Source organism: Jaculus jaculus, chromosome 11 (assembly GCF_020740685.1).
Source record: "Jaculus jaculus isolate mJacJac1 chromosome 11, mJacJac1.mat.Y.cur, whole genome shotgun sequence".
Classification (NCBI taxonomy): Eukaryota; Metazoa; Chordata; class Mammalia; order Rodentia; family Dipodidae; genus Jaculus; species Jaculus jaculus.
In genome coordinates, this window is record NC_059112.1 from 15787341 (window position 1) to 15809471 (window position 22131).

The 22131-nt window shown below is 44.0% G+C and overlaps 1 protein-coding gene and 1 non-coding gene across 2 annotated transcripts in view; one reads left to right on the plus strand and one right to left on the minus strand.

Moving 5' to 3' along the window:
• Scfd2 (sec1 family domain containing 2) overlaps positions 1–22131 on the plus strand; it is a 357956-nt gene that overhangs the window by 183131 nt on the left and 152694 nt on the right. The gene's annotated exons all lie outside the window — the stretch shown is intronic.
• LOC123453431 lies at positions 18395–18500 on the minus strand. Its single transcript, XR_006632817.1, has one exon. It is a non-coding gene; the product is annotated as a U6 spliceosomal RNA (small nuclear RNA).

Genomic DNA, 22131 nt, shown 5'->3' on the forward strand with positions numbered 1-22131 from the left:
GAAAATGGGTGCACCAGGGCCTCTAGCCATTGCGAACAAACTCCAGATGCGTGCACCCCCTTGTACGTTTAGCTTATGTGAGTACTGGGGAATTGAACTTGGGTCCTTTGACTTTGTAGGCAAGCACCTTAACTGCTAAGCCATCCCTCCAGTCCCCTGCATCTTCTTAAGATAACTATTTTACTGGGACACTGTGTGTATTTGAACCGAAGACATAGGTGTGTATTAAATTATCGAATTGATGTGTAAAAGTCCTGTTTTATTTTGTTTTGATAAACATAACATGAATTTAGATCTTTTCTTAGCATGAAGGAATCTCATGCTGTACCCCTCACAATTCTATGAAAATATACTAGTGGAGTGTAACTTATAAATAAAGTAAGATTCTTAAATAATCCCTGTAGTAGAGTAAAGCACTTAACTTACCACGTCTGACTTAGCTTTGTTCTTTAAGGTAAAGTGTTAAAATTAATCACATTCATAATTAGCTACATTAGAAATGAATTCAATGGTCTACTGGGGAGTCAGCTTTTATCTGGTAGCAAGACTTACCTGAGGAGTTATATGCAGAGGCTTAAGAGAAGATGCCCTTCTGTTGAACTTCTGAACTGGCTAAGGACGTTTCTTCCCTACAAGTAGCCTTTTGTCTGAAAGCAGACATCAGGTTCTTGCTAATCTCTGCATTGCTCTGTAGTTGTTCAGTGTTGGCATTGGTAACTGTACTTTTTACTACTACTAGCACAAGGCATGCATACGTTCTGGTGCATTTGGAAAACTAATGAGAGGGCTCTAGCGTCCTACCCTCCAAACCTTGAATGACACATCATAGCTCTGAGGAGCAAGCACCCAACCCCTGGTGTTGCTGGTTAGCTGTGCTTGACATTCCTCCTCCTTTCCTTGCCTTTTCTTCCATGTCCTCATTGCTCTTCCTTCTCCATCTCCTGTAACCTCTCACTCAGTGCGCCTTCTTTTTCTTTTATTACTGTGTGAGAACATATTTAAAAGTCACTACTTTGAGAAATGGCACAAAGTAGCATAAGTTTTTGGTGGTAAAAGCAGTTCTTTCCTTTTCTAAGAAAGCTCAATACTTAGAAACAAGCACAATGAATATATTATGAAAAACCCAATATAAGTCCTGTCCTAATAGTGCACATACTACTTTTGTGACAGATTCTCAGATTGTATGATTCTGTGGTCTGACTTTATAATACTTAGAAAAATGTTACATGTAAATCCCTTTGTTGTGAATAAAACATAATGAATACTTCTCTATACAATCTACCATTAAGTCCCAGCAACTATCCTTTCTTTGAGAGGAAAAACATATACATTTCACATTAACATTGTAGAGATGTTAACGGGGCCCAGTGTTAAACTATGGCTTAGCAGAACTGGAGGGATTTGTATAAGAGAGGACATCCCCTGGGTCCTCACCTGAGGTCATTAAATTGATTTAGTTTACGTCCGTTGGCTGTATTTTAATGCAGCATAGCTGTAAAAATACAAGGCCCCATTGTAGCATACAGGCAATGCATTGTTATTTTTTAGGCCTGTCAATGTAAAAAAAAAAAAAAATGTGTCTGTGTGCCTTCCCTTATGACTTGAAAAAAAATTAGTTACATTACAAAGCAGCAGGACACCCTGAAAATGTTGGTTTTGGAAAACATCATGGAATGACATTTTAAGAATCTGGCCATGTAATTTGGCTCAGTTGCCCAGCATACACATGTTATTTGGGGGCAGGGGCACGGCAGTACCCATCCTTTGCAGTGAAGCCCTAGAGCTAGGGAAAACCACATGAGCTATCTGTTGGCGTCTGGCGGTTCTCCTGATGGAGGTCTGCTGTAGCAGGAGAGGTGATTGTCACTATAGTCATTTCAGAAAGAAGCCAACATTTGGGCACATGTTCAAATCCCAGAACCTTAGGAAGCCACTAAATATACTGCACTCAAGATTTTCCCAACATACGCCCAAAGGCATTTGTTGTGCCAGGGTGTTTAAGGGCATGTTTGTTGTGGGTTACAGCAGGACCCTGTGTCTGTCAGAAGACTGGTAAGATCAGGGGTTTTCTCTCTTTTTCCTTCAGATCTGTTGGCCTGTGGGTTCCTCCAGGGTGGCTCTGTTTGATTCTAGTAGGTGCTGGGATAAGTACCTTACAGGAATTCACCACAGTGGCCACAGGCACCATCTGTGACTTTGTAACAGGCCTGCCTGCTTGGGAGCGACTGTCTAAAACTCCGAGGCTCCTCGGTCCCTTTTCCCAAGGCAGGAGCCCAGCAGCTGTGTGTGTTGAAGTGCTGAGGTGGACACAGGGAGACAGGCCAGACCTCTTTTCTGCCTCTTACCCACCGTGATGTGGATTTCCAAGGGATTCTTGGGAGTGTGGCTGGTCGCAGTACCACAGCTTCAGGCTCTGGGCTGTCACAGGCGTGGCTGGGAATCTAAACCTCAGCCTCATCCTGTGATGATCTCCAGCATGTGGTTTTGATTCTTCACCTATCTATTCATATAGTCTAAAAAATATATAGTTTCCTTACACTTGGCTAAAATGTTATCGTATTATGTTTTATGTCTTACTGTGTGTGTGTGTTTCAATTCAAATTCAACCAATATTTACCAGTCACTTGCTGTGTGCTGAGTACCATTGCCAGGAATGAAGGACACAATGCTGGCTAATATGAGATTCTACCTCTGAGCACCTTTATGCTTAAGCCAACATGTGAAAAGTCAACTAAATACAAAATTCCATTGGCCATAAATTAGAAGAGGATGGAAAACACACGTGACAAGGAGAAGGTGCCGCTGGCCCAGCCCCAGGGAAGCAGGGGCGTCTCACCAGGGGCAGTGATTGAGATAACTGTCCTAGAGGCCACGTGCTGAAGCCTTAGTCCTCAGCCTCTGGTACTATTGGGAAGTGGCAGAACCTTTGAGAGATGGGCCTATTGGAAGTCTTGTGTTCCTTGACGGGGTGCCCTTGGAAGGGATATCCCAATACTGTCTCTGCCTCCCCTCTTCTCTCTATGTCCCCTCTCTGCCTTCCTCCAACCTTCCTGCTTTCTAGCCTCCACAAGGGGTGTGGCTTCTTTTGTCACAGGCTTGCACCATGGTGACCCCCATGACGTTCTGTCTTGCTGCTGGCCCAAAAGCAGCTGGGCCAACCAGCCACGCTCTGCAAACAGAAACCTTGAGCCAAAATAAACCTTTCCTCCTCTGAAGTTATCTCAGGTTTGGTTATAGTGATATAAAGCTGACTACTACACCTATGGATTAGCTAGGAGGGTATCAGATGGCCAGCTGGCCTGTTACTGTCTAGGCAAAGAGAAGAATGGATGCAAAGGCATGAAAGTGAGGCTGGAGAGCTGCCTCGGCAGTTAAAGGCGCTAGCTTCCAAAGTCTGATGGCCTGGGTTTGATTCCCTAGTTCCCATGTAAAGCCAGATGCGCAAAGTGGCACAGGTCTGGAATTTTCAGTAGCAGGAGGCCCTGGCGTGCCCCTTCCCCTCAAACATATATATATTTTTACATTTATTTATTCATTTATTTATTTATTTGAGAGCGACAGACACAGAGAGAAAGACAGATAGAGAGAGAGAATGGGCGCGCCAGGGCTTCCAGCCTCTGCAAACGAACTCCAGACGCGTGCGCCCCCTTGTGCATCTGGCTAACGTGGGACCTGGGGAACCAAGCCTTGAACCGGGGTTCTTAGGCTTCACAGGCAAGTGCTTAACCACTAAGCCATCTCTCCAGCCCAAGCATTTTTTTTTTAAAGACACAGTCTTTTTTGTTTATTTTTATTAATTTATTTGAGAGTGACAGACAGAGAAAGAAGGAGGCAGAAAGGTAGCAAGAGACAGAATGGGTGTGCCAGGGCCTTCAGCCACTGCAAATGAACTCCAGATACATGCATCCCCTCGTGCATCTGGCTGACATGGGTCCTGGGGAGCTGAGCCTCGAACCAGGATCCTTAGACTTCACAGGCAAGCGCTTAACCGCTAAGCCAACTCTCCAGCCCTCAAACGTAATTTTTTTTAAAGCACGAAAGCAAGCGGTAAAGCAGCATGTCTGAGAAGTGTGAGGGAGGAGCCCATGCCCAGAGCCCAGTGGGCAGGTGTGGAGAACCGGGAGTCGCAAGCATCTGGAGGACTCAATTGTAATGAAACACGCCATATGCTTTGTCCTATCGACTGTGATAGAGCCATTGCAGGTCCTGTTTCCATACGGTGAGGTACGCACCCTGTCATCCGCAGCCTAGCAGACCTGACGCAAGTAAGCGTCCACATGTCTGTGCGCGTTGCCCATCGCAGCAGTGCCCCTCTACGTTTCCCGTCAGCCCTTCCTCACACACAGCTGTCACTCTGACCTCTCTCAGCATGCATCAGTTTTGCCACTCGTGTGCGTCAGGTAACTGAAAACATGCAGTTTCTTCTCTCTCTCTCTCTCTCTCTCTCTCTCTCTCGTGTGTGTGTGTGTGTGTGTGTGTGTGTGTGCGCGCGCGTGCGCACGCGTGTGCATGCGTATGTATGGGCCCTGCTAAGTAGTTAAGTGTACTTCCTACACAAGTCTGAGGGCTTGAGGGGGCCTGAGAACCCCAGAGTTTGAATCCCCAGAGCCCACACAAACACCTGAGTATGGCCCTCCATGCCTGTAACTCCGGTCCTGTGGGGAGCGGGGATCGGACAATCTCTGGGGCTCGTGAAACAGCCAGCTCTGGAGTCAGTAAGACACTATTGCAGGGGAAAGACATTAGATGACGACGCTTCTGAGGCGGCCAGAGCAGCGTGTTCTGACACCACTTGCTGTTTTCACAAGCCTGGGCGGCTCGCTGGCTTCTGCTCCCCCCTGCAGCCCCGGGATTCCTTGGGTTCTGGCGCTGTGGACTAGAGTGGTGTGAGGCGCGCTCAGGTCTCCATGCTTGTGCAGGAAGCACACTTAGGTGCCGGGCCGTCTGGCCAGCCCAGCATCTGCTGCCTTGCGTCTTGATCCTTTGGTTTAATATTTTGTGTATGAGGTCCATCCACGTGGCAGGTAGGAGTAACTTTGTCTCCTGTGTAGTATTGCATGAGACGAGGCCAGACGTGGTGCCGGCAGGCAGGTTCCTCACTGTGTGGCCCGTCCTGAGTTCAGTTCTTGCCTTGAGGTCTCCCGCCGCTGCATGGGAACTGTCAGGCTCCAATGGAAGGGTGTAATTTTCAGTTCCAGACATGGAGATGCTGTCTTTGTTATTGACATGGACTAATATAACCCGATTCTGAGTTCTTCGTCATCCTGAAATATTCCTCACGGCCTCTCTGCTATCTGTCTCGATTCAGTTAATCACGCTGGCCTTCGAGGCAGACTTGCTGGTGAAGTTGGCTGCCACTCCATCTGGCGCTAAGAGAACTGGCCTCTCGGCTGCCTCTTACACCATTCTGAAAACATCTAATCAGCACCTCATTCCTTCACCATTATTGGGGAAGATAAAATAGCTCTCCTACGATCCTGTAGCTCAGCAGTGGAGTGCTCACGTAACTGGTGCAGGGCCCTACCTCTGGTCCCCAGCTCTGAAAAACAGAAAGAAAAACCAGGATTCTCTTAATACTCAAAGATCCTTTTAAACTTTAAAAACTGTTTTCTTATAAGTGTTCATAGGAAGAATAAACAGAATTTTAAGGAGAAGCAGTTATTTACATCCATCATACAACTGAGTTTTGAAAAGAATATTTGTTTACATGTATACACATCAGAATATCTTCCTTTTTTCTTTTTATATCACTGTAACTTATAGCAGAAGTAAATAAATACTAAGTGAATGACTATTTGAATAAATTCATGTCATTTGAAGAAAACCTAAAAAAACATTAAATGCCTAAGGAAAAATGTAAATGACCTAAAAGTAAACTTAGCAACAAATTAACATTTAACTCCTCCACTAGGCAGGGCATTTGGCTATGCATTTTCCCAGAATTTGAATAAACCATTTTGTATGCTGCTTCTCTTTCTTTTAATTTTTTTTAAAAATTATGTGTTTATTTGTGAGAGAGAGTGGGAAAGAGGCAGAGAGAGAAAGAGAGAGAGAGATGGGTGTGCCAGGGCCTCTAGCCACTGCAGATCAACTCCAGACACATGTACAACCTTGTGCATCTGGCTTATATGGGTCCTGGCGAATCAAACCTGGGTCCTTAGGCTTTGCAGGCAAATGCCTTAACTGCTGAGCCATCTCTCCAGCCCTGTATGCTGCTTTTCAAACGAAACATTTTCTGATCAGAGCTATGGCAAGAGCCATGATTCTACCAGCGCCTTCATCCCTCCCACCGCACCTGCCGCCTCTCTGCTCCTCTTATGTCCATTGGAAACATAACGGGGAGGAAGACTGTGTGATGGCAGTGAAGAGTCCACAAGACGGGTTGGAGCACCAGGGGTCCAGGTTTCCCAGCTTGCCTCCCGGTTCTGCTGTGAGAGCTTGCATAAGTTTCTGAACCTCTGCAGTCCTGCCCTTAGGACTGCCATGAGATGAAATATGTCAGTTTTGGGTGGGAGACTGCACCCTATGAAGATGCATGTTTGTCGCAGCCCATGGTCTACACCCGGGGACTGCGCATTTGCTCTTCTCACCCTCCCGCCCGAGCGCCCGAGTGTGTCAGGCACGGTCCCCTTCACAGACTTCCAGTGGCAGTGCTGAACAGAATTTGCTATCATGTTCCTGGTGAATTATCAATTTTAAAGTTGTTTCCCAGAAGAAAATGCCTTCCCACGTGAAAAGCAACCAGTAGTACCTTTTGTGTTAAATTAAACACACCTGGCTTGAAGGTAGACCTACCACTCCATTGAGCTCAGTCTATGGGACATGATTTTTAATTTTCACTGTGTATCTGACTTACTCTGTAAATTTAAACAGATCCCCAAGATTAATATCTTAACAGTGTCTTTTTATCTTTTTTAAAAAGATCAAGATAGCCGGGCGTGGTGGCGCATGCCTTTAATCCCAGCACTCGGGAAGCAGAGTCCTAGGAGGATTGCCATGAGTTCGAGGCCACCCTGAGACTACAGAGTGATTTCCAGGTCAGCCTGAGCTAGAGTGAGACCCTATCTCAAAAAAGCAAAAAAAAAAAAAAGAAAAAAAAAATCAAGATAGTCACACAAAGGGTAAAATGAGCACAGTCTTGATTAAGTTTTAAACTATTTCTGAATTACCTCGCCCCAGATGCCCCAGGGTCTTGGGTATCAGTTGAATGAGCGCTTGGCCCACATCCAGCGGTTGCCAACCACAAGGCTTATCTCTTTCGTAGCCCATTCCAGGAAGGAAGCCAGACAGGTCTGGGAGCAGTTACACCTTCAGAAGAGCTGGACACCTCTACAAAAGATCATCAGCTTAAACCAAGGGGCTACCCACCCAGAGATTCTAGTCTCAATGAGATTTCAACCTCATTTCTCCAAGGAAAACAGACTAGCAAAGCAGGCTTTTGGGAAGGGACAAATATGTCTTTCATGGCTTTCTTGGGATAGAAACAACCTAAGTAAAACCACAAATCCAAATATAGGAAAAAGTTTTAGACATCTGAATTTCAATATAATAACATGTGAGTCCTCTTGTAGGATTGTAGGCATATGTGCATGTGTGCACACTCGTGTGCTCTGGATGTGTACAGATGAGAGGAAGTTATGATACAGTACAGGTAAGAGGAAGATGAGTGACAGACAGGCAAGAGGAAGCAACCTATTATGAAACCCTTGGAGGAACTGGAGAGATAGGTTAGTGGTTAAGTGCTTGCCTGTGAAGCATGAGGACCCCAGTTCGAGGCTCAATTCACCAGCACCCACGTTAGCCAAATGCACAAGGGGGCACACACATCTGGAGTTTGCTTGCAGCTTGCAGTGGCTGGAGGCCCTGATGCACCCATTTCTCTCTCCCTCTCTCTGTCGCTCTGCCTCTTTCTCTCTCTGTCACTCTCAAATAAATAAATAAAACAATTTATTTAAAAAAAAATCCTTAGAGGGGCTGCAGAGGTGGCTCAGCAGTTAAAGGTGTTTACTAACAAGCAAGTCAGTCTGAGTTTGATTCCCCAGCACCCACGTAAAGCCAGACACAATTGGTGCACACATCTGTCACCCGAACATGCCTATGGCAAAGGGGGGTAGAACCAGGAGAGTCAGGAAGTTCGTGGGCCAGCCAGGCAGGCACACATATTGTGAGAAGAACAGGGAGATCCTGTCTCAAGTAAGATGGAAGGAAAGGAGAGACACACCAAGGTTGTCCTCAGACCTGCACACGTATGCCATGGCACACACAGTGGCCATATACACACAGAAGACCCTTGGAAGAGATTTGCATGTTTATGTTTTTGCAGAGAGCAGGGGAAGAAGAAGATTATCTCTTTTTGTTCATTCTTTATCTTAAAGTAGTGGAACAGTTCTTAAAGCATAGTAGGCATTTGGTCTGGAGACATGGCGCAGTGGTTAAGGTGCTTGGCCTGCACAACCTAATGACCTGAATTTCTCACGACCCACGTAAAGCCAGATGCGCAATGTGGCACATGCATCTGGAGTTTGATGGCAGTGGCTGGAAGCCCTGGTGTGCCCATTCTCCCTCTGCCTGTCTTTCTCTGTGTGTGTCTTCTTGCAAATAAATAAAATATTTTTTAAAAAAATTAAAAAGTATAGTAGGCATTCAGTAAGTATCTACTGACTGAAATCAAAACATGGGAAATTAATTTGTATACTTCAATAGTGCAATAACTAACAGCATTGCTGACGTGGGGAATAGCTGATGGCATTAAAACAAAAACTTTCAACTTTTTTTTTTTTTTTTTTTTTTCGAAGTGGGGTTTCCCTCTAACTCAGGCTGACCTGGAATTTACTATGTTGCTTCAGGCTTTGAATTCATGGCAATCCTCCTACCTCTGCCTCCTGAGTGCAGGCCCAGCTTGAAAACTTTCTACTTTTGAATCATTATTTTCCAGAACCTGTTCTTATTTTGTGGTTTTATGAATGTTGCAAGAAAAATTTGTGCTACTAAAACCAATATATACATATTAGAATATATATGTGTGTGTGTGTGTGTGTGTGTGTGTGTGTGTGTGTATATATATATATATATATATATATATATAGAGAGAGAGAGAGAGAGAGAGAGAGATCTATAGAGAGATGATAGATAAATACATAGCGCGCTAAACCAGTGTCTCCCTGACGCCATCATCGTGAACACTGGGGTCCCTCCTGAGAAGAGTTGCAAGTATGCACCCTCAACTTCCCGCAGCAGAGATGAAAGCCGAGCTGCGCATCTTGTGAGCTGCGCTGTGGTTGGGCTTTTGCCCCCTGGTGGCTGGGCATAACCTTTGGATAGTCACGTGACATTTCTGCTCTGTTTAAAAGGCAGCAGTCAGCTAAATGGCCTCAAAACTCCAGTTCTACAGTGCTATGAAATTTTTAATTCTATGGATAGTTAATAAGCATTTATATTTTAAGAAGTTACATGACTGTGAGAGAATTAGAGGCATCTTGGGCCATATTTAACTTTTTTCTTAGTTGATAGAAAATTAGTCTAGATAGCCCCAAACTATCTTTGACTTTTCAAATTATGTAAGTAATGGACGTATGTATTGTTTCATTCACTCATCCAGCAAGCATTTTGAACCCTCATTAGACATTTGGACATATATGTAAGCACAAAAAAGAGCTTGCCAGGCAGAATTGGAGATTTGTAGATATCTAAGATACAATGTAGTTTTATAAGAAAATTTTGTAAATAACATAAATTTAAGTACCTTTCATTATTCAGAGTTGAGAAAATATGTTCATAGACAATGATTTTGTATGGTGTGTGAAATCCTAAATTTTGGTATGCAGTAATATTACTAGTTCTCAAAAATTACACCGTTGGGTCTAGAAAGGGAGGTAGCTTAGCAGATAAGGTGCTTGCCTGCAAAGCCAAAGGACCCAGGCTTCATTCCCCAGTACCCACGTAAAGCCAGATGCACAAGGTGGCACATGTGTCTGGAGTCCATTTGCAGTGGCTGGAGGCTCTGGCACACCCATTCTTTCTCAAATAAATCAACAAATAATTTTAAGGCGCTCTTTTGAAGCTGAATTACGGATCTAACAAGAAACACTGTGGCACAGTAGTACACGTCAAGCAACAACACACAGTTACAGTGATAAATGAAGTGTCTCTGCCCACAGTGTCCCTGTTGGGTCAGAAAGGCAAATATAGGGCACTGCTGTGATTGGCGCATTGTGGGTCATGTGCCTCCTTCCTGTACAGCCAGTAATGGCAGGGTAGAGGCGATTAGAAACAGACAGAGCTGGGCGTGGTGGCGCATACCCTTTAGTCCCAGCACTTGAGAGGCAGAGGTAAGAGGATCACTGTGAATCTGAGGCCATCTTGGGACTATAGAGTAAGTTCCAGGCCAGCCTGGGCTAGAGTGAGACCCTTCCTCAAAACAAAAACAAAGACAGGTTTGGCAGAAGAGTCCAGCAAGGGGATAGATAGAGAAGTTCTTAAAAGGAAGAAGGGTGTCTGAGATATGGGCAGAACCTTCCATGGCAGACCCCTGTGGGTGTCGCCTGGCTCCTCCAGGCTGCAGAGAGTGAGCGGTGCAAGAGCTTCATGGAGGCCTGAGCTATAAGAGAGGGAGGGAGCAGGAGAGCCATCTCCTGTGATGTGTCTCTGAAGTACTGAAGGAAAGCAGGCTTGAGGAGGGAAGGAGATCCTTCAGCCCTGGTCAGGTGAGCAAGTGGCTAGCATTCTCAGGGGGACTTGGGCAAAGTCGCCTGCTGGAGAGAGCCCGGTTTGGAGAGACGGCCAAGCAGAGCACCCACCGCATCTTCAGCTGCCGGCTGGTACTGTCTGGGGAGCCTGTGGCCCGAGCTCAGAAGCTGAGGGCGGTGCCAGTGGAGGCTGTCTACCAGTCGAGACAAGTTCTTACCCAAAGTGGTTTGGACCAGTGCGCCGAAGAACTGCTACTGTGTCTAATATTAATTGTGACATGCTTTACTTACCACATTCAGAACATGTAGTCAACATGTTAGTGCCCCAAAATAAGTGACATTCCACATTTGGCAAATATATTTTGGGAAGTTTATTCTAAATGTTTTCTTATTTTAAAAGAATGTTTTTAAAAAAGAATTTGGGGTTTTAAAAAGTTTATGATTAATATGAAGTACACAATGTTTCTATTCTACTCCATTGCCACTTGAAAAAAAGTCTGGTGTAGATCCTAAGAAAGCCTTTTCTTTTATATATGTATATTAAAATCTGTTTTCCCCATGTTTTTGTGTTCAACACAGTAAGATTTCCAGCACACTTGAACATCTCCTTACTGCTCCAACCCTCAGGTTTTGTTATAATTATCTAGAAATTTTGTTCCAGATGATTGTTTTTTCATTTTCTGTTTAACTTAATTCTTTTTTTTTTTTAATTTACAAGTGCATGAAATTTCACAGCTACATGGTCCACAATCATTACGCATGACTGGATACTTCTCTTAATGCCATTTCTTGTATGTCAAATCCCACCGCCCCCTATGCATTTATGTTTGCTAGTTGACAGCCACCTAAGAGCTGCTGCCTAATCATGACACTTTAATTTGGCTACCATCTGCTTCCTGTGTCCTTTTGGCTGGAGGCCATCGCTGCACCTTCACTCGGCACTGACGGGCAGCTCTGCTCGTCCCAGTGCCTTTCCCCGGTCCATGCGGTCTGCCGCCGCCGCTGGTGTTTCCAAGCAGGTTTAGGTCTCTAGCTTCCTTCTCTCTCTTCCTTGCTTTGTTTAATTAGAAGCCTCTTGGTTGACGTCTAATATAGTTCTGTTTGTTGATAGCCAAATGCAGTGCGTGTGGCCCTATCATTACTCCAACTTAGAAAGTCCGCGGGGCTCCCCAAAGGCAGTGTGTCCTAAGACCCCTAGCTGTGAGGATTGAGCCCACTCTCGCTCCAAGACAAACACAGGTGTTGCAGTCCGGTTCGCATGGCTGGCAGAAGTCACCCACCAAGAGCAGCTTTTGGAAAAAAAGGATTTATTTTGGCTTCCAGGCTCGAGGGGAAGCTCCGTGATGGTAGGGGAAAACGATGGCATGAGCAGAGGGTGGACATCACCCCCTGGCCAACATAATAGGTGGACAACAGGGTGGACAACAGGAACAGGAGAATGTACCAAACACTGGCAAGGGCAAACTGGCTTTAACACCCATAAGCCCGCTCCCAACAATACACACCTCCAGGAGGTGTTAACTCCCAAATCTCCATCAGCTGGGAACTAGCATTCAGAACACGTAAGTTTATGAGGACACCTGAATCAAACCACCACACCAGACATTACACCGAGAGAGAGGCAGGCAGCATTGTTAGGTAGTTTAGGGTGACTGGGCTCTGAATGTATAAAGCAGAGATATCCTTAAGTGTGCCCTTGCAATTTCCACTTTACTAGAGATCAGAGAAGGATCTCTCCTCTCCTCATCTCCTGACTAAAGGAGCTCCCGAGATCTGTTTTCCCATGAATAACCTGAGCCTCTCCTGGGAGGAATTCCCCTTTCCTAGAATTCAAACCTGCTCCTGGCAGTGTGGTTGGTTAAGCTCAGCCCCAAAACCTGGCTTCATGGCTGGCCTCTTCCTGAGCCAGCCCCTAGCCCAGAGCACTGGGCCCGCCCGCTGGCTCACCTGAGCCTGAAGGTAAGCCATCACTATAAGGTGACAAGTAGATGCTTACCTGGGGGGCAAGTCTCTCTTTGCTGGCCTCTCAACCTCCAGGTTCTTGAAGGCCTTCCCTCATCTGGGCTGAGACAAGGGGAGACCCCCACCCCATTCCCACATGGGCTTCACCCCTCACCTCCCTTATGGAGGAAGTGCTCCGTACCTCCTCCTCTTAGTATAATAAAGTCTCTCTAAACCTTACCCTCTGGCCTAAGAGTTTTAATTCTTTAAATTCATGACAAGAATCCTGGGTACCCTAAATTTATTGGTGCATTGTCATATTGATGAATTGGCATGGAATCCCAAAATTCCAGATTTAGCATGTTAAAAACAACCACATAGACCCCAGAAGAAAGTGCGAGAGACTGCTCCTACAAGCTTTCTTGGGTTCTGTTGTATCACAACTTTTGGGAACCTAATGCTTGCACAAGTGGAGGGAGAGGTTGAAATGCTAACATTCAGCTGGAGAAAAACATGGGCTGAGACAAAATAAAGAGGAAACTGGCCTATTACAGGCTTTGTTTTTTTTTCAGAGAACATTTTGTCTAATACCAGATTTTTTTCATATATGTTTTTCTGAACACATTACCATTTAGCTATTAGATCCTGCCTTAAAGCTCCAATTCTCAGGAAGTCAAGTATGTGGTCATTTTGCTCATTGGATCAAAAAATATAAATTATGAGGTATATTGGGCTGGAGAGATGGCTAAGTGGTTAAAGGCACTTGCTTGCCAAACCTGATGGCCCGGGGTTTATTTCAGTACCCATGTAAAGCCAGATTCATAAAGTGTTACACGTGTCTGGAGTTCACTCACAGTTGCAAGAGGCCCTGGTGTGTGTGTGTGTCTGTCTGTCTGTCTGCCTGCCTGCCTATCTATCTATCTATCTATCTATCTATCTATCTATCTATCTATCTATCTATCTATCTATCATCTCTTTTCCTTTGCAAGTGAATAAATATAAAAAATATATTTTAAAATAATGAAGTGGGGCTGGAGGGATGGTTTAGTGATTAAGGTGCTTGCCTGCAAAGCCAAAGGACCCAAGTTCAACTCCCCAGGACCCACATTAGATGCACAAGGTGGCACATGCGTCAATATGCAACAAAATACAATAAAATAAAAATATTTAAAATAACGAAGATTATTGAACCAGCTAAGTCTTGCAAAAGCACTTCACCCATGCTTAGCACTATCTGGGTGTGGCCTGGGGAACGAGGGCCCAATATTGTCAGAGTTTCTGATTTTTTTTAAAAGAGAACCCTTATATTACCCATACAGAAATGAATTTCTGTGGCGTTAGATTGTTGAAACCAGTGCAGTGACAATATGTACTTCCAGATTTGGGTTGGGGAATTGGGACTTCCATAACGTGTAGAGAATGAGAAGAAAATCATGTAACACTTCCCACCAAGACTGGCTTCGTGAGCCATGTGAGACCCGGGGACCACTACGGGGAAGTCGTATGAGGGAAACACCATCCAGCTTGGTGGAAAGAAGCGAGTTTGTGTTGCAATCACACCCATGACACTAGCTTTTGGCTCCTAAGCGTATTTGAGACATGATTTAATTTTATAACAGAGCCCATTTGTCCCTCAGCTTGGCGCCATGTCGTCATACTAAAAGAGGACAAGAGACCCGGGAGGTGGCTCTGCAGCTAAAGGCACTTGACCACAAAGCCTACTGGCCAGGTTCGATTCCCCAGTACCCCTGTAAAGCCAGATGCACAAAGTGGTGCATGATTCTGGAATTCATTTATAGTGACAAGAGGCTATGACACACTCATATTCCCTTTCCCTCCCTCCCCCCACAAAGAAATAAAGCAAGTATTTAAAAAAATAAGTCAAAAGGACAGGCGAAATGGATCTGTGGTTGAAGTCATTTGTTTGTGAACCCTAACAGCATGGATTCGATTCCCACGTAGAGCCAGATGCACAAAGTGGCCCATAGGTGTGGAGTTCATTTGCAGCGGCAGGAGGCCCTAGTTTTTCCCCCTCCCTTCCCCCCCTCAAATAAAAACATATTTTTTAAAAGGGGACAAATATAAAAATAAGGAAACTCTCGGAGGGAGCAGCAAATAATGAAACGAAGAGCTCGGTACGCCTTAGGAAGTGGGGCTGAATAACGAATAAAGCAAGCATTTTAGCAGAACTAAGTGATTGTGTTACCACTGAAATGGAGCAGCAGTTGTTGAAGCAAAGGCCTGTGTCGTTCTTAAGGGCTCCGTCAGACCAGCCCCAGGCACCTGTACGGAATCACCCTTCTTTTCCAGAGACACAAACAACATGACTCACTCCTTGTAACTTTCATCCCCCCAATGCAATTCTCACAAAGCGAAGTTCTTCTGCTTTGCGCACATCCGGGGACTGGGGTGTGAGTTGCTTACTCAGGGCGCTCACACCAGAAGCTTCATATCCTAATTTAAATGCTATTTCACTGTACACAGGGTGTTGTATAGATGAATGTAATGAGTTGGTGATGTAATTTGGACAGAGTCATTGACCAACTTGACCATAAGACATTCAGTGACTGAAAATTCCTGTCAGGTATAAAAACCTGTGAGCCCACCGGATTCAACACCTTTCCCCCAGCACCATAAGCGACAGTTTTTTTTTCCCCCCTGACACTTATAGGAGAGAATATAGAATACAACCACACAAGGGTTCTAGAAATAAGCCTCTGTCATTGGGGACGCTGCAGATGGCTGCATAAGCCCTTTTAATTAGCATATTACTGACTCAGTTATAGTGTCTTCTGAGAAAAGTGTTTTATATTCCAATCCACCCATCTGGCATGGATATGCTCTTTAAGGACCAAATAATAAAAGTCTTTATGAAAATGCACACAACATATGACTAGTAGCGGATTTATAGACTCAATAGTCCCCATGGTTTTCTGTACACACCCTCCCTTCACCAAATAAGGGGAAGCAGTGAAAACCTGGGCAGTTATTTAATTCAGCACAGGTTTTGTCTCTTATTTGCAACAGATTTTATATCAACAAGTTAAAAATCTTTGCATCTCTGTTTTCAAAATCAGTTTTCATTTTCACTGTTCATAAAGATGGTTTGGAAAAATTACTGGTAAGATTCTAGCCATTCAAAAGTAGAATCCAGAGCTGGAGGGATGGCTTAGCGGTTAAGGCATTTGCCTGCAAAGCCAAAGGACCCAGGTTTGATTCCACAGGACCTACGTTAGTTCATTTGCAGTGGCTGGAAGCCCTGGCATGCCCATTCTCTCTCTCTCCCTCTTTCTCTGTCAAATAAATAAAAATAAAATATTTTTTAAGAAGATAGAATCCTTCCTGGCAATGCTGGACACTCATGAAGCTGCTATGAGAGGCGGTGTGTAAGAAACGTAAAGACTAGAGCTGTGGCCGGGCGTGGTGGTGCGCTCCTTTGACCCCAGCACTCGGGAGGCAGAGGTAGGAGGATCGCCGTGAGTTCCAGGCCACCCTGAGACTACACAGTGAATTCCAGGTCCGCCTGGACCAGAGTGAGACCCTACCTCAAAAAGCCAAAAAGAAACAAAACAAAAAACAAATGAACCACAACTCCATGAGGAGTACCTGCAACCCCACTGAGGAGCGTCCCCAGTGGAAAGGGGGCAGGGATGAGGGAAAAGAGGGTACCAACACATGATGTATCCATACCAAACATCTTACTACTACTAATAATAACAAACATTAAAAATACTATAAAAGTAGACATTTATACCACACAACTTGGGGCATCTTAAAGCCAAAGTAATCAGAGGAAAGCAAAACAGATTATATTACACATAACTACATACTTTTCATATCATACACTAGCAAGCTTTTATCATGAAACATTATAGAATCAAAAATTGTTTTTATTATATTATTGGAAATTAAATATGGGGGGTTGAATGAATACTATCTTGTCAAGTTGAGGTGTGTTTGGATGAAGCACATGGTTGAATTTCAGCCCAACTACATCTTGAGAAAAATCTATAAAGGGATTTTTGTCAGTATTAAAACATGGCATATGTAGTAGCCTCATAACCCAGCTGTTCTTATCCTTGCCCAATATTCATATATATATACATATGTGTGTGTGTGTGTGTGTTTCTGTGTTCCTTCTCCCCATCCTATGTAGTTGGAGTGAATTCATAATGGACAAACCCCAGAGGCTTGATTGCTACATAAAACTTTACTTACAAATCTATTTTCATCAAAACCAGACCGTTTTACTATGAGCGTGATTTAAAACAAATATCCCAGCATCTGTAAGGTAATATACAGGAGCCCAATTATCAATCTGAAAAACTGTACCTATGACAATCTAGTTGCCTGTCAGTAGAGCCTGGACCAAGAGAAGGTGATTCCATCTGGACTCCCTGATCTGTAGAACCTTCTTCAGATGTGTGAAAGGGTTTGCCAGAGACACGGGGATGTTCTCCTGCTGGATTCTAGTGGGTGACAGTAAACAGATTAGTAAATCAGAAAATGGCACTTTTTCTAGGTTTGTCTTCATTTTTCTCTTCAGAAGCATCTCTTCCACATGCTGTTCTCATTAAGGAAAACTCTGGGAACCATGTGGCTCTTCTGGAGTCAATTTGTGTTTCCACTTAATTTTTTTTTTTTAATTACAGTTACAGCCTAACGTTGGCAGTGCTGTGTAAAAGATCCATAGAACCATCATTTTGCATTCCCTGAATGCAACCTTAATGTACATTTCTATATTCTGGCTTACAGTAAAGTGTAATGTCCCAAGACAGTGCCCACCATCTCTGCTTCCCAAGGTTTGGTTGAGCTGCGACACCATGTGCTGTGGTGGATTGTTGGCGTGTTTATCACAGATCTTTCCTTGGCCCTGCCTGGTTTGACTGAGGTCTTTGGCCTACAATGGATATATGTGGTTTTACAGCTTTTAGACAACTTCAGATCTGAGAGAACGTGGACCTAAAGGCCGTGTTTTGTTTTGTTTTTTTTTGAAGGAAAGGGTTTATTTATTTATGATATTATTTCAGGCTTGTAGTTTTGAAGGGAAGTTTTGTCATGGTGGGGAAAACATAGCAGAGCAGGGAGTTGATACTGTCTGGGTGGAAGCAATCTGAGTGAGCTGGTGGGGGCTGGCAAGCTGAGCTAATACAAAGCCCCCCCACCGACCACCCCAGGAACACACCTCCTCCAGGAGGCTCCATCTCCCAAATTACCACCAGCTGGGGACCAAGTATTCAAAACACACAAAGCGGTGGGGAGCATCTCATTCAAACCACCACCACTGGTTTGAGAAGTACCTAGGAGATAGTGTGTTTTCGGGTGTGTCTTGTGAGGGGTTTCCAGAGAGCATTGATTAAGGTGCCCGACTGTGGACAGGCACTGCTGAGCTGTACGCTCAGATGGGTAAGATGGTAGATTTGATGTTTTGTGTAGTGTGTCATAATTTGTTTATTTGCTTTTTTTTATATAATTGAAGGGAGTATTTATTTAATTATAGATATTTTCACTGTAATTTTAGAGGAAATGCTACACAACTACATAAACACTGAATATAATGTCTTTTTAATTGGCATTATGTGTGGTTAAATCTATACTCTAAGTCCAAACCATAATTACATATACTTTTGAAGTTAATGCCTTATATTTTCATGAACTATAGCCATCTATCATTTTATTTGTAAATATGTTAGTATATCAACCCCTTATTAGCAAAAAATATGTAAAGAATTCTATAAAATAATTACATTATAATTATATGTTCCTATAAAAATACAGAACACTTCACGAATTTGTGTGTCACCCTCATTCCGGACCATGTTAATCTTCTGTGCATCATTCTGATTTTAGTACGTGTGCTTCCGAAGCGAGCGCTGGAGGCCATGTTTCTACATGCACCTGTCCTGGCAGGGTGTGGCTTACATTGGTTTGCATTTTTCTTTATTTTTCTTTTTTTTTAAATTTTTTATTTATTTTATTTGAGAGCGACAGACACAGAGAGAAAGACAGATAGAGGGAGAGAGAGAGAATGGGCGTGCCAGGGCCTCCAGCCTCTGCAAACGAATTCCAGACGCGTGCGCCCCCTTGTGCATCTGGCTAACGTGGGACCTGGGGAACCGAGCCTCGAACCGGGGTCCTTAGGCTTCACAGGCAAGCGCTTAACTGCTAAGCCATCTCTCCAGCCCTGGTTTGCATTTTTCAGTGGCTACATGCAGCATTCTTTCAATCTTGGCAGGAGGTTGGTGACTGGGCCCTGAAATGCAGCTGGGACTGAGTTTCACTAAGTGATACACGAAGGCTGGCTCAAGGGGAAGCTGCCAGTCTTAATTGCTGACACTAAACTCAAAGTCAAGCAGCCGTGTCAGCAAATTTGCTGAAACCCATCTTTTACGCCCCAGCATAAAAACAGTTAAATTCTGTGTTTTTATTGAAAAATATGTGCATGCCTTTAGTTTGAGAATTATTATGTTCTATCTGTATCATTTTTTGTCATGAAGAAAAGTTCAAAGTCCATTTATTATTGTTGTACATAACTAATAGAAAATGAAAGTCCTATTATTCAATTTCTTATAAGAATCTCTTTCTAAGAAAAAATCTCTTTCTACTTGGGGAAATATTTCTCCGTTTAGTTAGTTTTCACATTAGGACAAGATATTGAATAAGATTCATTTCTTTTTGCCTACTTGTGTCCAGTAACATCAACCCCACTTGTGACAATATTATCCTTTCTCCATTGAACTGCTTTTGCATACTTATAAAATTAGTTGATCATATATAGAACAGTATTTCTAAACACTTCATTTCTTCCAAAGTTGTGAATTTTGAAGACCTATCATAGCACTTCTAAAAGTTTTCCAAGAAGTGCAGGTACCGAGTCCCTTTTAGACCATGCTTTTGTTCATAGATGAGTGCAGAGGAGTTCATGCTGACACAGTTTTTCATTAAGGAGCAGGTCTCGAAAGTGGAGCATGCACACAAGATGTGCCGAAGGGGCACGAAAGAAAATCGCAGGACTTCTGTTCTGCTCTCTGAACCTCTGTCTGCATATTTACCAGGAGGTCTTGCCTCCTTCTCTTCTTGCCTCTGAAGGCAGTGGAACAGGGTCTGTGACTCTCCAGAGTTGGACAGGGTGGCCAGAATAAAGTTAATGAAACACACGGTGTGTGCACACTTGGAGTAAAATATTTTTGGTAGAATTTTTCCAAAGATGAAGATTGGTGTTAACCTTTTCCAGATTCTTCCTAATAGAGAAAGTGTGAAATTACTGAATGATTTCCCCTTACACACACACTATCTCCTCTCTCTCTCTCTCTCTCTCTCTCTCTCTCTCTCTCTCTCTCTCATACCACATCAGAAGGAACTTTTTTCAGAAGGAAATTTTTATAGCTCAGAAACATTTAATATTTGTTTGAGCCCCAAACAATAGGGTTATCTGTTATTCAGAGCTTTCTGTTCTGTTTCTGTTTGGAGTATCAGAAACTGCTGAGTGTTTTTGGCTCAGCCAGGAGGGACGATCTCAAAGTAAGTTACATATATGTGTAGTAGGCATGTAGCAATGAAATGGTTCCAAAGATAACCTGCCTGTCTCCCTGTCCCTCTCTCTCCCTCTCCACTTTGCCACCTTACTGTCCATTAGGCCTGCCTTTCACAAGCCCTAAGGATATTTCACCTAGTAGGAAAAATACCTTTAAGGTAGAATAATTCTGAGAAAAGTCATTGTGACAAGCTTGAAAAGAGCTTCACAGTCATTCTTGCTTCATACATAACTCATAGAATCTTGACCAGAGAAAATGTAGATGAGGGAAGAGCTTCCTTCCTCCTGCCTTTTGTCCCTTCCCCACTCCCCCTCACCATCTTTCTCTGCTTTCCTCCCCTCTTTTCTTTCACCCATAGTCAGTAAGGTGCACAGAGCCATGTAATGAGAGAATGGCACAAGGAAAATGTTGCAGTGCCTCTCTGGGTTGAGTAGACAGTATATATATAACTTTGAGACAGATCATTAGTAGTGTAGTATAAGACTCAAGGAATTCTCCTATAAAACCTAGCTTTACCAAGGCACACCAATACTTTTTATCAATAAAATAGTGTCATTCCTATGTTTGATTTGTCAGCAATAGCTAATGGATCAATCACACTTGAAGCATTTATTGGAGCTAAGGAGATGGTTAAAGACACTTCTTGTGCAAGCTTGCTCAGTTCCAGCAGGATTTCTCAGTGGCCTTTCGCCTAAGTATGTGGAGTGTTCAGCAATAGGGTCTTACTATCTATTCCTGGTGGGAAACCAAAGGCTTCAGCAATGGCCTATAATGTTTTGGGGGCATCAGGGACCTCCCTGGTCAACAACTCACTGGAAGGTATCCCATCCCTGGCACTGAAAATTTTCTAGCAACAATCTATGGTTCCTGAGTGTTCAAAAAAGTAGGTTTCCATATGATTTATTTATATCCTCTTAGATTTTGATTAGCCCTCCCTCCAGCTTTCCTTACTCAATTTCTTCCCCTGACCTCACTTGGAGGACTGGCCTTTTCTTGTGACGAGCTTCTTAGAGTGACTGATGAAGCTGCTCAGAGAGGAGGGCTGGGTGGCTGGGAAGGCTGCGCGCTCAAGGCAGAGCAGCAGGAGCTGGCAGGATACAAGGATAGGCACATGTGCAGAGCTGCATTCCCAGCACGTTGGAGAAACAAGCTTGTGTCTGGAGGAGGCCGGCCTGGCTAGATGCAGGTCCTCTCCCTGCTAGTGTCGCCAGCCAGAAACTTAAAGGGATCTGGGCTGGAGAGATGGCTTAGCGGTTAAGCGCTTGCCTGTGAAGCCTAAGGACCCCGGTTCGAGGCTCGGTTCCCCAGGTCCCACGTTAGCCAGATGCACAAGGGGCGCACGCGTCTGGAGTTCGTTTGCAGAGGCTGGAAGCCCTGGCGCGCCCATTCTCTCTCTCTCTCCCTCTATCTGTCTTTCTCTCTGTGTCTGTCGCTCTCAAATAAATAAATAAATAATTTTAAAAAAATAAAATAAAATAAAGGGATCTGTGTCCAGGGTGACCATTAATCCACTTCTGTTTCAAAACAGCAAAACATGCACTTATCCAGAGAGGTTATATTATAACTTCACACCCTTACTAGTAGGAAAAATCTGGAAGAGTTTAGTAACCATCGCAACTATGGAATTTGTCATCCCCACTCCTTGCTTTTGCCTTTCCCTTCCCTAGTGGTTTCCTTTTGGAAGCTTGCGTCTCATTAAGCCTTGTCTACTTTCCCTGTACACACCCTATTCCATGACTTCAGTAGTAGCGGGTACCACTAACCTAGTTGTCTGAAATTATGGGGTGTTTCAGACATCTAGAAGGGTCCGCATCCTGGTGTGAGTGCCTAAACGTCGCAGGCTAGCAGATGGCAGCGTGGTCGCAAGCTAATGTGGGATCATAGTGTTCTCACTGTGACTTTATCTGCACGAAGTCATTGCTTCAGCCCCGGCCGTGAAGCCTGATACCCCGATTTCCCTTTGGTTCATC